The sequence below is a fragment of the Crocodylus porosus genome, unplaced genomic scaffold (genome assembly GCF_001723895.1).
Source record: "Crocodylus porosus isolate Cpor-Errol unplaced genomic scaffold, CroPor_comp1, whole genome shotgun sequence".
Taxonomy (NCBI): Eukaryota; Metazoa; Chordata; order Crocodylia; family Crocodylidae; genus Crocodylus; species Crocodylus porosus.
In genome coordinates, this window is record NW_017728943.1 from 124942864 (window position 1) to 124959402 (window position 16539).

Here is a 16539-nt window from a genome sequence, read left to right on the forward strand (position 1 = left end):
AGGAGGCTAGATGTACACCTTGCTGGGGTCGTTTGACCCCAGTACTCTTTCCTGCCATGGCAGGGGGTCGGACTTGACGTTCTGCTCAGGTCCCTTCGGACACTATCCTATCAACTACCAACTATCACCAACCCTCCCACTAGTCCCTCCATTCTGACTTACTTGATGTTGAGCAGCCATTTTGATCAGATTTAACCTCCCACTAATGGCCCCAGATATCTGTACTTAGTGACATACACACACCATTGTGTTCCTGCTGTTCATCCTCTCAACATTAAGACAACAAGCGGAATTAAATGTACAAAAATGGGAAGATAATTTGGCCAAATCAGTTCAGTTCCTTAGCAAATGAGGCAGGTTGGAACAAGGCATTTGCTGGGGTTTTTTTAAATATTCCAAAGTCAATTATTTAACTTCTGTACTAGAATCGCTAAGTATAGTGTTTACTATTCCTCATTCCCCCATCACCCCACCCCCACTATTAAGTAGGTCTGAACCTCAGTTCTGCAAATGGACTTGAAACCACAGCAGACAGAGGGAACTTTTGTATATCATATAGTTTGGGACATTCCAAAGCAAAGCCAAAAAAGAGTTTCCAACCCAGAAAGGAACTTAAATAAGTTCAACCCTGCCAAGTACTTAATTATAGAAATGCAGAGCGGGGAGGGGGGATAGACCACAAAACCAAATGAAAAGATTATTGAAACAATTTTGCTATTCAGAAGAACAATAAAGCCTTTTTGGAGGCACCGTTGGACAGAGCAAGAAGCGGGGAGGGAATGGTTAAGAAAGGCTTAGTACATTGTTGATGTCTAGAACTTTAGTTGGATCTTCATGAGCAACTGTATGAAAATGAAATAATGTCATAATTTGATCTTGCTGGCAAATAATTCATAGCACCATCCTTCATTTCAGAAAATAAGTTTACCTCTGGACAGAGAGTGATTTGCCAAGCAGAAGCGGATCAGATTCTTTCTAGAGGATCTAATATGTTGGTTCATTATTAGCTTGTAATATAATATTCAAGCATTGTACATTCTTAGAGGCTAAGCTTGCTAAGACTGGCTACCAAGCATAGTGCCTACTAGTGTATTATTTATAGCACAATAGTGCCAAAGCTGTCCCCCCCAGCATCAGTATACAGTGCAGTCATAGGAGACCGCGTACAAATGTAGAAGAAACAGAGTTACTGACTCAAAGAGCTTGTCTTGTAGATAGTACTTAAAAATGTACAGTTTAAAAAACATGTTAAAATATGCTCTAAATTTTAAGGTATGTTATTATAGACAGAACAAGTTAAAACATTGTTACTATTTACTTAAAATATGCACCTACACTAGACCAAAGAGTTTACAATCTGATCTGAAACATGATACAATGAATGCAAAAAGCAACAGAAGTAAAGGGGAAACAAATCACATGGTTATAAATGCTTGCTAGGGGTAGAGCTTAAAGCTTATAAATCATTTGCAAAGGTTACCTCTTAAATAATAAAATCAACCATCCTTGCACAATAAAGCAATCTGCTTACTCCACAGCAACAATTGCTGAATGCAGGATTTGGAGGCAGCCTTACAAATTTATTCAAAGAGGGTGCTCCACAAATAAAGAAGCAGTGTTAAAGAAAACAGACATGTTTTCAGGGACAACTTTGTTGAACTCACTGAGCCACTCTTGTGTAATAAACACAATGTTCAGTAATAGTGTTTTCACCATAACACCCATTCCTTGTTTAATTCAATTTACTTTTGACACCTCCCCCAGACAAACCATTTAGATACCTTCCCATTGACAAGCCGTTAATACAATCCTTGAATCACAAACAACAACAAAACTCCAGCCTACCTTTGAAGTATTCTACAGAGAATACAAAATGTTATTTTGTGGCTATGATCTGTTGCCATACATAGTGCATTTATCATAAACAAATTAAAACAAACATAATATATTCTATATGGGCAAGAAACTAGAGATCTCCAATTGGTTAAGGCCACTTTGCCTTAACCAATAGCTGAAAGTTTTTAAGTAGCAAATAGAAGAATTATCTTCTTAAGAAAACTTCCAGCTGATGTACAGCTGCCCAAAATGACTCCACCATCTCCTATATTAGTTGCTCAAACTCCTTGGCATAATGAGAAGGAGAAAGCATGTTGGGAGCATTCCAGAGTCAGGAATTGGGCAGGAGGGGTATAGGAGGAAACATAACCACTGTGCCTAGTCCACAAATGGCAGAGACTGGGGTTGCCCATATGGAGCCCTAATTTGTGCCAGATGCAGCTAGCCCCAAATCAGGGAGCTGCAAATAGCTGCCTGCAGCCTCTCTTTATTATAAATGAACATCCAAGCTCCATTTGGTTGGAGTGGAGTTTAAGAAGATAAGAAAAGTTTGGTTCTTAAGACAGCAAACAAAAATATTCAGCGATGCTGATGAGGTATATCAGGTACCTAACCACAGCTGTGGAACTGATTTGGTTAGCAAGCTTGTATTACATGTACCTTCTTCTGCTGATCTATGGACCTCACTAAGGAGTTAGTTTCATAGAAACGTACAGTAGCATCACTTAGGGTCAGCAGGCAGGGCATTAGCCCAGATCTCCAACTTGATAGGGGTGCCAGAACTGCATCCCACCTTTATGGAATTTGTGCCCTGGCAGGAGAAGCAGCCCCATGGCATTGCTCTTAGAGAAGCAGCCCGGTGAACATATACTATGCTACTGCTTTAAGAGCAACAGCCAGGTTTGGTGGACCATGCTGTATCTACATAGCAGCAGCCTCTGCTGCCAGTAATTGTTTTTGATTCCCCAGCATAGATAAGACTCCCATACACCCCACCCCTGCGCACTCAACAGCACCTTCCCCTGCCAAGGGTTTGCCTAGGGCATAAACCCTGCTCATTACACTTCTGGGAACAAAAGTCAGAAAGGGACCCTATCAGCAGTAACCTTATCATATCATCCTTTTCATGAAGTTCTCCAATTCCTTGTTAGCGGTAGATGAGCTTTTTCCCTTGCTATTCCTATTAGGTGGCAGTACCAGCACCTCACTGCTGTGATAGATAGGAATCTTGTTTACATTTTCACTTTAAATATATTTTTGCCACTTTAAAACCCCTTGTTCCTCTGCTGACATTATGTTTTCACTTAAAGATCTCTTTCCCCTGGTGTTTGTCTCTTTGACATATTTATAAATACATCCCCTCCCAGGCTTCATTGTGTTAAATTAAAACAAGTCAAGTTCTTCTCTTTGTCATATGATTGAAGTTCATTCATGGGAATAAGAGCTTGTCTATAGGGGTGGGTAAAACAGGCCGTATTCGATTCGGATTCAGATTTGGCCTGAATTGGGGACAGTGATTCGATTTGTTGATTTGGATCACTGTCCCGATTTGATTTGTTCAAATCCAAATTTTAAGATTCAATGCTGATTCAGAGAATCAGTGATTTGGACATAGACAAAGCTTAAAATGTTTTTTCTATATACCTGAAGGTACCAGGTGCAGCTCGTGAACACTGCGATGGTGGCGTGGATGGAACATCCCACAGGAGCACGGGGAGGCTGTGGGGGGACCTGAGGTGAGTCCCAGACCCAGGAGGCACCAGTTGCCGAGCCGAGGTGTGGAGGGGTGTGGGGGTGGCCCATGGGGCGCTCCCCAGCAGACTCGCAAGTGGACTGGAAGTGCTTCTGGTCCACTTCCGGGTCTGCTGCCAAGCACACTGGGGACCCCCCTCTCCCCACATTCCTGTGGGATGATCCATCTGCCCTAGCATCTCAGTGTTCATGAGCCGCCTGGTACCTTGAGGTATGTAGAAAAAACATTTAAAGCTGTGTCTATGTCTGAATCATCAAATCTTTCCGAATCTCTCCGAATTGATTCGGAGGGTTCCAATTCGATTCAGAGAGATTAAAGGGTCCTCTGATTCAATTTGGATTTGGAGATTTGACCACTGAATCGCGCTGAATCTCTGCTGAATTGAAACGGCGCCTGAAGCTTCACACAGCCCTATTTGTTTACACTTGACATTTATAACAGGGCAAATGGAGTAATTTAATGTTAAAATGACTTATGCACACAATAGTTTTGCTGCAGTTTTTTAAAGACACATTATTAAACTCATGTTGAAAGCTGCTTTTATTGAGATATAGGAGTTCACTCAACGTAGGTGGGGAGCCTCCGCACTAGGAACAGAAATTACACATAAACCGGTATAAGTGATTGGAAACCAGTTCAAATCTGTAACACAACAGAAGTACAGTACACATAAACCACTTTCAAAATGGCCAAAACCAGTTTAAAATAAACCTCGATGGATGTACTATCAGACTTAATTGATTTAGGTTAAATTGGTTTATTGAACTTCTACCCCAGATCCCCTCCCGATTCAAGTTAATTCACAGTCCCCCAGCATCCCAGGAGAACTACAACCATACATCTCCCATTAATAACTTCCTGCACATTTTCCAGCCTGATCATTAAGAGGACTAGTACATTCTGCCTTGCTGTGCACAGCTATATTATAACACATCTGATAGTTTATCTACCAACACCCAACTGGCTATATACTGACCAGCAGCAATTGTGACAGACACGCTTCTTGACAGCAATTGCTACACTCTCCTCCACACTGTCTCCATTTATAAACTGCTCCTGCCACTGTGGGAAAAGCTTTGCATGAATTTCTAGGAACTTCATCCTGATGTACAACTACCTCCGCTGATCATCCCAGGTCTATAGCACAATCCTGTCACCCAAGTCAGTGTTTCTTGGCTGAGCTCCTAATGACACTCCTCCAAGTGAATCTGCTCCTGGAAAATATCTAAAAGTAGATATCAAGACTTGTCCTCAGTTGCCTTTACCCCCGCCCCCATTCAAAAGTAATTTCATATATTAAATACACTTGCAACAGCTTGTTTCCAATGTTTCTGGGCAAGCACTTTGAAAACAGAACTGTCTGGTTCATAAAATGATGAAATTAAATAAAAGGGATTATGGGAAAAATATATTTGATCTCTTCTGAGCAGAATGCAGAACAGATATTTTTAAACAAAACAATGCTGCATTGCTGCCATGATACAACACAAACATAGCTTAATTGTAGGATTACAATCCAGTGTGCACACACATTGGTGATTCCGTCGTTGTTGCAGATCATTTCATATAGATGCACAAAACTCGCAACACATTTCAAACATAGACGTTCCCAAAACATTGAAGATACTCGTAGAAATGGAGCTATGTGATATCTGGGAGGCCTCAATGAATCTAGTATCCATGGCCCTTGAAAAATGTAGGTGAGGGATGAGTAGGGACCCACCTAAATCATGGTGAGACAAAGGGATTTTTGCAGGCCTCTTGCATCCTCTGGAGCTGATTTGGTAGCCTTTTTACAGTAGGCTTCCCCCTCCCCCACCACTAATTGGCTGAGGAACCCTGGTAGCCCCACCCCTCACTCCTAATTGGCCAAGAGGGAAAAACTATGGCATAATTAAATCTACGGAAATATCAGACAAATTATAGCATTATCAAACCACTTGCTCCATAGCTGCAGGGATTTCTGCACTTTCTTTGTATTCTGATAAGCTTGCATTTTCTCTGTTGTGGGGGTGACTCCATGCAAAATTACAGGAAATCATTTTTCTCAGTGATTGTAGAAACCACTGTTTTTTGTGGTTTCTGCAAAAATTGCAGAACTGCAATTTAAGTAGGTCCCTGGTGATTGGGTGATCATTTTGTTGTACACACTGTATGTGAGTGCTTAATCTAGAAAGTGTGATTTTACACAAGTCATTGTTCTATTAAAGGTTTGCCTGCTCTATTGGTAACATAAGTAAAGCAACAGAAATATTTTGGTCATGTTAGATGCGGGATCATGTATATAAAACTGTTCTTCCAGACAGCAGCCCCAGAAAAAGTCACGAGGACAAATCACCCCCTTCCCTTGCCTGTAAGAAGTCCAATTAGTGTCTTCCCAGTGGATTCTGGGTCTGGCCGGGTGGTTCTATTTGGAAAACTGGGCCTTACTTGCCAAAAAATAATCACAGACAAACAAATTACCTATATCCATCATAATTGGGGGACCACCACATTTTCTACAGTGTAAAGGTACAGGGTTGAGGACTCTCTGTCTTATCTGGTTTATATGCATCTGTTTCTCTTGCTATCACCCACTGGTACAAAGAATGAGTTTGGGGGAGGGGATACAGGTACAGTAGTCAGCTGTGACAGGTCCTGCATCCATCCAGACCTATAAAAGCTAGTTGAGGGTGACTGGGGCCCTCGTTGTCTGGGGTTATCAATGTATCCCTACGGTGAGGGCAGGATATTGGGCATTTTTAAGTCTTTTATACTTTTCTTTTATGCCACATTGCAATGCCTAATATCAACCAAGGGCAACCTCCTGCAAGTTCCATCAATGCACCGAGATCACTTGGCAAAACACATAAGAGGTCATGCTTGTTAGTCACTCCTCAGCTCTAGAAATCTCTCTTCTTTGAGGCCTGCCAGACCCAACCTGGACATCTTCCAGAAGTACTGTAGGACCTTCCTGTCTGAGAAGGTGTTTAGCAGGCAAGACTAAAATGGGATATTGTTTAGGAAGTTTTTGCTCTATGGTTCATTATGATGCTCTATTAGCTCTTGTTCTCATATGCTTGTTTATAAGTTATTTTGCTCTCATCTCTTAGCTGTCCTGAGCCCTTCTTGGGAAGGGCAGCACCTAAATCTAATAAATGTGTGTCTTACTAAAATAATTCACAATAAAGAGTAAAGGACCCATTGCAATAGATTCCTGAGATGTAATGCATGACAGTAGGCTGTTTATGAACTGTCCAGCACACAGACCAGTAACGTCCCATTTTTTCTTGTTCTCTCTCATCATTCTGAACACTTCTCCTGTTTCATTCTTAAAGGGCAGTCTTTATACCATTTTGTAAGGGGGCTCCTAGTCCATGATTGTAACTCATTGTCACATGATGTCACAGTGGCCATGATCTCCCCTAGTGCCCCTACCATGTCAAGTTTGCATTAAAGCACCCTCGTTCTCGCCCGCCACATCTTTGATGTTATATATTTATAAGGGAGGCTGCCTTTTGTCCCCTTGGACATGGTGCTCTGATGTATCCTGGCCCCTGTTCTGTATTGTTTGACTCGGTGCACCCCAGCCTTGTGGGCTATGCGTGGCTCCAACCACCCCTTTACCACGCCCCCAAGCCTCGCTGATATCCTGGACGTTGTTCAGTCTGCCCTCTCTGGCACTTGGGCTTTTTGCAGCCCTTGTCTCACAACCTTGCACCCCACAGGCGCTCCAGCTTGCCTCGCAACCTTGCGCCCCCACAGGCGCTCCGGCTTGCCTCGCAACCTTGCGCCCCCTCAGGCGCTCTGCAATCAATGCCCCCTTACTCTGGGGCTTCTCTCGTCACCCCCTTTGCCTTGGGGCTCGTCACCCCCTTTGCTCTGGGGTGCTTATCGTGCTGCACCCTCTCTGGCACCGGGGTCAGTGCACCCCCAAGTGCTGTGCCCTCTCTGGCACCGGGGTCCCCACACTACCGTGGAGGCCCTATGAGGCCTCCACCAACCCCTAATAGCCTCACCCGGTCCTCCGGTTTTAAACAGTAAACAGAAACTCAAGTCTCTTGGCTACAATGTAAATTCAAACCATCTGGCTATAACCATTTTCAAGTCCATGACAGGGTTTCTCCCTCTCTCATCCATAGCAACTGCTCAAGTATCCTGACTTCTTCCTTCTCATTGCTCCAGCAGAGTTCCCACCCCTATGGCTGCTGGCAGGGAACTGCCTCCCTGGCCTCAGTCTTGATATATATGTAGATCAGGCCCTGCCCCCTTCCAGTCAGTTGACCAACAGTGGTTGCCCCAGCAACCAGCACCTGTGCCTCTTTATAGGAGCAGAGCACTGAGGTGCTCTGTGACACTCATGGGTACTATAATACAATTAATCGATAAGGGTACCTATATACATGACAGAGCTCTACTCCAACATGTGCTTATTACAGCACTCCAGCAGCCTCTGCATCATTTGTATTTAGCATTCTCACTGTCACCTTGACACCGGATAGGGCCGCAGCCCTCAGCAACTTGTTTTTTGATGGGACTGTGCTGTGAGGGATGGGACTCCCCTGATTCAAGCACTCACTAAGGTTGCCTGTTCCATCCTGCCATGTCTTTACGTTGAATTATTTTCTTTCTATCAGTTGGGAGATGGTTTATCCACAAAGTGCTTGATCTAGGGCCCATCCAGTCAGTTTTCTTCATGGGGTTCCTACCTACCCTTTACCCCATTGTGGTAGAGCACCTTTGGTGCCTGCCACTTTAAGGGCCAGAGCAGACAATAGGGTAGCCACCATGTGTGAGCTAGGGTAACAAGTTGGTCACCTGACTGCAGGAGGGCCATGGGATAGGAGGAGGGAGATGAACAGCCTCTATTTTAAACCTAGGCCCTCAGGGCTGAGGCAGCAGTTGCTGCAAGCAGCTGGAAAAAACATCACCTGACTAGACCAGCTGCTCATAACATCCGTTGTGGTGGCCAGAACCAGAGGGGTTACTATCATGAGCAATATATATATGCTCTTGGAGACATCCAGGCAATTGTTTAGCAGTTAAGATTAGCTAATGCAAAGCTTGCAAGTTTGCAACCTGCAAGTGGAATTTGTCTGTCACAATTTAACCAAAGTGTTGAATCTAACTGTTTGCAGTGATCATGAGACTGACTAGGACCCCAAAATAAGCCAAACTACAAGATTAGCTGATCTAACAGGTTTTTTAAAGGTCAGCCATAACAAGATCTGACCACCTAACATAATTAGCACATTCCTAGGAATCCAAGGAATAAGAAACCAAGGGGTTGAGCTTGGGCAGGTAGTACTAATTTAAAACCTCAAAGTAATGTGGTGTAATTTGCTTATTGGGTGAACCCAAGTTCGGGCGGTAACCTTTCATGATAATTTCTAACACCTGTTGATCCCACAGAGTAACAGCTATAGGGCAAGATTGTAAGTGGCTCTAAACCTAACAGATTAGCATAAGATAAGACATAAAGGAACACGCATGTCAAGTGACCAGAAGGACGGGACAGAAGGACCATCGCTGTACCAAGCCTGGACCCCGGACTCCCAGTGTAAGCGAGGACCGGATCCTGACCAATGGACCTTCCCAGTGGCCCCTCAGACAGCATTGATCGGGGATGCTTGACTTCGCTGGAACACCTTGGCATGCACCTGGCGTAGAGGGACTGCTGATAAGTTGCCAACCCCATGTGGGAACTCTTTGTCATTCTGTCTATCTGTTGTTATTATTCATTATTAGCTCTTTATTACTGTACTATCTGTTTGTCACATTAACCTTTCTGTTAACTGTTGTATGCTAAGCTATAAGTAAACTTGCCTTTACTTCACTCCCAACTCGCCTCCTCAATCCCAAACCCAGCAGCCTCATGGCTGATACACTCACAGCACCTAGCCAGCCTGTGATGTGGAGGTACACAAGGGACCTATGGGGATGGAGGAAGATCCTGGTCTTGGAGCATGACTTGACACTACACCTTGCTGGGGTAGGATAGTGTGGTGGGTCCTCCTGTTGCAGGGTGGTCCCCAGGAAATGCCATGCCAGTTACCTCCCCAGTGAAGGTGAGTAAGGGGCACCTTATTGCCCCAGCCCCCACAACCTGGTGGGTAACCCAGCAGTTAGGGTCAGGCTTGGGGGCCAGGCACATCTACAGACACCCGAGTCCCATAGGGTATAAGACCCTGAGACTCCAGCGGAGGGGGTCCAAAGAGTGGCCTCGGTGAGGGAGCGGAGTGACAGAATGGGCCATATATAGTAGGGTCACAAGGGCAGCCTGAAAGGCTGCACAGAGCTGGTGCAGAGTAGGGCTGCAAAGGCGACCTAAAGGTCTGCATATAGGCCAGCCCCACAAGTAGTTCAGGGAGTGAGCCCCAGTGAGGGGGCATAAGTTGGTGCCCCAGTGAGAGGGTGGAGGAGTTGGACCCCAATAAGCCCTCAGATATGGTGAGGCCAAGTTTTGGGTCAAAGAGAGACCCCAGTAAGCCCTCAGACATTTTAAGACCGAGTGTGGGTCAGAGAGGAAGAACTTTGGGTGCCATCTGCAAGGCAGGGGACACGGTATAGGGGAGGTCATAGCTATATATAATGCCTTAGGCATGGGGGCATTAAATGGGCAACCTCCCGCATTTTACATCAAGTTTAATATAACAAATCATGGTAGGCAAGACAGGGCAGACTGCCAGTACTGAGACCAGCCCTGAGTCTACCCCCTGTCACACCCATCCATACACCAACCAGTTAGAAGCAGGCAGCTTGACTGTAAACTCTCAACTTGATGCCAGAAAGCATTCACTTGCCAGTCCTTAGGCTTGGGGTGATCTCAGGGCCAGGTCAACCAGCCTGTGCCACTTCATCCTCAACAAGGCCGTCTGTCAGCCTGGATCTAAAGGAAAAGCAAAAGGGAAAACAAACTTTCAACAATTAGATCAGCTAAGTGTCCCAGCCTCAGGGCCCGTCTGTGCCATGTATCACAGTATTCAAAAGTAAAACTAAGTAAAAATCTGATTAAGCACCAACTTTCAGGTTCCAGGTCACCGAGCCTCATCAAGGAGACCAAATAAACAAAAGGACAAATTAGCCCAGTCAAAGGGCCTGAATGGTTTTCCGTTGGTCACACAAGAACTTAAACTCAGTCTACAGCCCTCCTGCCAAATCAGCCAGCCCTCCAATCAAGGGCAAGTCCTTGGCTGTGCTCATGCTTAATCAGCTTGAGTCCCTGAATGCTGGCCAAGCAGCCCTTCTGCAATTGTGGTTCTATATCAAAAAAAAAATAAAAGGGCTGGCTGCCCACTCCCTGCCTGGAGTAGGTATGCAAACAAGAAAATTCTTCAAAAGGAAAAAAAAGAAGAAAAAACCCCTTGCTTTCTGCACTGCTGCTCCCTCCATGACCACCTTCTCCTTTTTAGGTGCAGGTTCCTGCTGGGTTCCCCAAAATCTCCAGCTGCCACAGTCTTTGTCAGGCAGTGAGCTGGTCCATCAGAGATCTTGGGCTTGAAAACAATTCTCTCCTTGTTTCCTGGAGTATTGGCCATGGGATTGGGCTGTGCTGCCTGGCTCCATGCCTTCTTCAGGCCTCTTCCAGTGTTGCTGCCATGCCGAAAGTGCCGTTGCAGTTGTGACGGGGCCCAACCCAGATAGAATAGGATCGGACAAAACAGGGCTCTGCCTGCTGCTGCAGGCTCTCCATTGCTTCTGGCTCCAAAGCTAAGTGTAGTTCCCATTTAGCCTTTGGCAGGCTTTCATGAGGGACCTTTCTCCTCCCTCCACGCCTGTGTTTCAAAATGGTGGTGGGGGCACTTTAAAGCTCATCAGAAAAGCTTTAGTTAAAGTGCCCCTCCTGACGTTTGGAAGCACTGGATGGCAGATGCTGAATATGTGCCACTGTGGACACTTTAACTGGAGCGGCTCTCAGAGCTGTTCTAATTAGAGCACCCTCCCACCCCACCCTGGAGCACATGTATAGACATCCTAAGAGGCAGAAAATACATTATCAGATTAGTAGTCAGCTGTGTTTCTTGTTATACCTGTTGTTTATACCTACCCAGGCATAATTTAAAGAGCTAGTTGAAACAAAAACCAAAGCCAGGCATAAAACAACCCTCCCCTCAACATTTTTAATCTCTGATTTTGTGTTTAAATTTAATTTTAAAACATTCAGGGAAACTGAACTAAGAGATGATTTATTTTTGTGAAAATGATTATTTATTTATGACATTCCCAGTGTGATCAAGCTGCAGAAAACAAAACAAAAAAATCTCGGAGCAGTAGACTGAAATAGAGTGTTTTGTAAAGATGATAATGCAAATGCCAACCTCCGCAAGATAAAATATGCAGTAGTAGAGGGATAAATACAATTGGCTGAATATTCTGAGTCTCAAAAAAGATCACACAAAAAGTTTTTTGACTTCCTCCATTCGCACTACAAGTAAATTACTGAATAATTATTTTTTAAATAGCTGTTGGTTCCACACAGCATATTACCAAATGCTATACATCTTTCAAAAGACTTTTTTTCTTTCTTTCCCAATAAGTATCTCTTCCCATGAAATTCTATTTATACCTGGATTTGTTTTGAGGGATCGCAACAGCTAAACAGAAGCCCAGCAACACTAGAAAAAAATGCTACCAAATTACAATCTGAAAAATAATGTAAAATCTTTTCAAGGTTGATTGAATAATGTTGAAAATCTCTAGAACTGGCTCAAGAATATTGCCAATCTGAAGTCTTCCATATCTGGACACAAATTCAAATCAGCCAAAGTTGTCACAGCCCAACAATTAAAATACTGTAATAATAGGCTTTTGACCTCACTTAATAAAATAAAATAATAATGATCCTTCATTTACTTTATACTTTTATTCCTCTCCTATTTATTTAAAACACTATTTCATTTGTGTGCACAGTGATCACACTATACAATCTATCACTTTGACTAGTTTGACAAACAGACTGATAGCATAATGAGATACTGCCTATGTTTGTTCCACTCCCCACCCCTCTTCCCCCTTCCCCAAACTCTAATCAAGCTCAGTTTTGCTGGTGTCATAAGATCTGAAAATAATGCTGCTTGTGCTAGCAGGGTTGATATTTATGGTCTATAAGCTCCAGTTGACACAGGGGAGAACAAAACCAGCAGGGACAAGTTGAGATCTTCAATTCAGTGTTGGCCAGGCATTAATTAGAGAAGCTGAGAGGCAACTCTTTATGTCATATCTCCATTGCTCCATATCTGTAGCATGTCATACCTCTCTTCCACCATGACCTGGTGGCCTCATGGCTTCTGTTCCAGGTTGGAATTGCGTCCAGCTGCACTGTTCCTCCTTTCTTTCTCTTTCAGAAGGGAAATTTTTCATTACATTTTTCCAAGTGGTATCTGTCCACTTTGTGTTGCCTGAATGGCACTGCATGGCTAGAGCAGACTAGAAAATCCAGCCCCAAATATTTATATAGCAGTTCATTTTTTCAAGACAGTCTCCACAGCTTTGTGAACTTGGCAACATCTTGATACTTCTAACCTGCTGAGGATGTTTCCTACAAAGGTTATATTGTCTTTAGGACTTGTATTGTCCCCAGATCATTTCCATTTTCTGTGTTTGGGAAGCCTGCGGTATATTTTTGGTCTTGTTTGTAGAGTTCTATAGGTGACAAAAGAGTTATGGCTGAGGGGCTCTAGCATTCTGCAACTTTAGAAAGTCAGACTTCTAATCAAACTCTCCTGGAAGTGGATTCTGCAGCGAGATCCCCTTGTCTGGGAAGATCTTATCACCAGGACTGACAGACTTTGGCCTGGGGGTTGTGAGCTGCATTGTCACATTTGTCACCACTGTCTGGGCATTTCATAGGGAAGAAGTCAGCCTCTGACACAGCTGGAACCTGATCCATTAACAGTTTTGCTGGCCACCTTAGCAATAAAGTGGGAGCCTGAAGAAGATCCCTGTAATCTGAGCAGCCTGCTAAATGGAGGTTATTGCATTCTGCACAGGGCTTTGCACTGCTTTCACAAGCAGCTTCAGAATCCAAACAAGTTGCAATCCACCGCTCTGGAAGCAATAATTGCATGGAGTAAAGAAGCCAAGCCCTGAGCCAAGAACAAGGGGCAAAGTTTTCTAGAAGCAGGGTGTAGAAGGTTTGTTTTGTAGTCATCTTGTCTGAGTTCCCAATTGTTCTCTTTTTACAACCAAAACTTTACTGTATCAGGAAGGAGAATCCCTAGGCAACAATAATCAAGGAACCCCCATAGCCATGGGCATTATAATTTTTATCTCTATCCGGAGTCTGTGGATTTGAGGGAAAACAGTTTCTCTCCTCCTCTAAAGGAAAATGCTCACCACTTAATGCCAGACTGATTTTGCTGTTCCACACCATAGAGGGAGTTCTTACCAATGGCTATCGAGAAATCAGATACGTGTTACTTTCTTGATTTAAGGGCAGGTATTTAGCATATCCTTCACTATTGGGTTTGTCACATTTATCATAACACCTCATCCACTTTCACTAATTCTTGATATTTTATTACAAAAAAGAGCAATTTTTTGCTGGAGGCAAAGATACCTGCTTTAATAAAATAATACTAATGGCATGTAATTTGTTGTCACTACTCAATCATATAAAGGAGGGAAAATAATAAGATACTGTTTATGCAAAAATAAGGATAGTAATTAATTTTAAGGTTATAAAAGTTATTTGGAGTTTAGGATCTAACAAGAAAATCCCACATTGTCATTTTGTGATAGGCCATGCTTTCATGGAGTGTCATAAAGCTAAGGTTATGAACAGTTCTGCCATCATGGGAGGACAAATTGTAGCCTTGGTTGTGAGCCCTTAATTAAAATATATACTAAGAACTGAAATATTTGACTATGGAAATGTATTGTGCATTTAACTTAAGTTGCCATTAAGAGATCATTTTCCTCAATGCAAGTCATTGGTCTACTTAGCTTAATGTATACTTTTACATGCTTTATTTGATTGTATTATACAAACAGAATTACATATTACACTAGCACAGCAAATCAAAGCAAGATCTGTCTTCTGCATAATGATAGGCTGAACACCTGTCTCTTATTATAATTATGTGAGCTGTATTTCTGTCATAGTAAAATACAGAATGTTAAATCCTATCCTGAATCAGAAAAATAATTTAAAACCAAAGGCAAAGTTTCCAGTAGTTGCACTGTTCATTTAGTTTATGGATCAGAAGTCATTCTGAAATGGAGGCTGAACTGGGTGGGGCAGTATTGCAAATATTTAAAACATGAGAACAACATTCTTAATATAGCTGTTTGCAACTAACACAGTGGGTGGGATTCCCAGAGGAAACCAGCAAATACTGTTACCATATGCTACAATAACTTCAGTTTAAAGCCCTGAAAGCTGTAATCATTGATTTGACTAAGCTTAATGAATTCAAAAGCAGTTTGACTTAAGAAGTGATTGTTTTAAGGATGGATTCTAACAGCAACAGGCACTAAATACCAGAGCAGCAATACCAAAAAAAAGTGAAAAAGTATTATAAAAAGGAGCAAGAAAAGAAGACTGAAGAATGAAAACCAGGGCAGCCTGAGATGGCCCTGTGCTATGATGGGAAAAAAGGAAGGCAGAAAGCCAGAAACAGAAAATTCCCAGGGGGGGGGGCGGGGGGGTGGAATGGTTGCAGGGTGCAGGGCTTTGGAAGAACTATATTTAATAGCGGGCCAAGGGGGCAAGGCCTGGGGCTAAAGTGAATGAGAGACAGCATCCACCAGCCAAAACAGAAAACAGAAGATCTTCTGTAAATGGTTCCATTTTTGTTTTAGTTCAATTGGGTCATACAGTTCTCTTCAACACATGGAAAGGCTTCCTGATCAAGTGGAGACTGTAATGCATTCTTATACGTGCTTGAAGCTGGGAATGTTTATTGAATTAATTGCCAGTATTCTCAATACAAAGCCAGCCTTTGGAAACTTCAGAAAGCATGAGCAATGAAAAATATCTCATCTCTCCATAAAAAAAAAGGAGGCCACACACACACACACACACACACACACGTTGTCCTTTCCGTTGTGAAGTATCTGGAAAATGTAAACTGCTCATGAGGACTGAGTTTGATACTGATTTTTCCTAAGAGGAACTCTGGATAACCCTTATTAAAGCCACTTGTGGCTCTGTGAAAACAATGTTTTTTAGTCCCCTGATTTTTGAGAGCACTTATGCTTAAATGTGATGACCAAGAATGTTGATTACTTGAGGGCCACTTCAAGGTCCCTTTCAGTTAGCTGCCTGCAGCTGAGCATGTCTTCCATGGAGCAACCAGCTTGGTTTCTGACCACAAAGAGATTCAGTGCAATATCACAAGAAGCAACATCATCTGGTGAATTAAAATCCTGATCCTGGACACTGAAATTAATGGATTCTGACCCTTGACTTCAATGGGAACAGGGTGGAGTCCTAAATGCAAGCCTGCTTGTGACATCTGAGTTCTAATTCCAGCTCCTGGAAAGCTCTCCTCAAACTATCTCATTTATATCATGCCCATCCCTCCTAAAACATTCTGCCATTTATCTTGTGAGAAGCAAGATGATGAAATAATGGCTCATCAAAAATGTTAACTGTCTGGATGAGGGGTGGACTGGTAGAGCAGCTACAGCTACAGAGGCATTAGCTTGAGTTTGGTGCCAAAGGCTGTCCCCAGTCAATCCAACTGTAAATTAGGTGGGTTGTTGAATATAAAACACCTAGAGATCATGTTAACTCCCATGTGCCATGAGCTATAACCATGTGCACCTTTAACCAACCTAGCCCAATGACCTGCTAGGATGTTTCAGCTCAAACTTCAAACATGTTAGGCATTTCCCTATGACAAGTAACCATGTGACCATAGTATTAGCAGCCCTATTCTTGTGCCTTTTGTCTATTTATAACAACTTTACTTTGTTGCTGTGAGCTAAATTTAGATCACAAACTCACCTAGCTAGGGACTGCATCT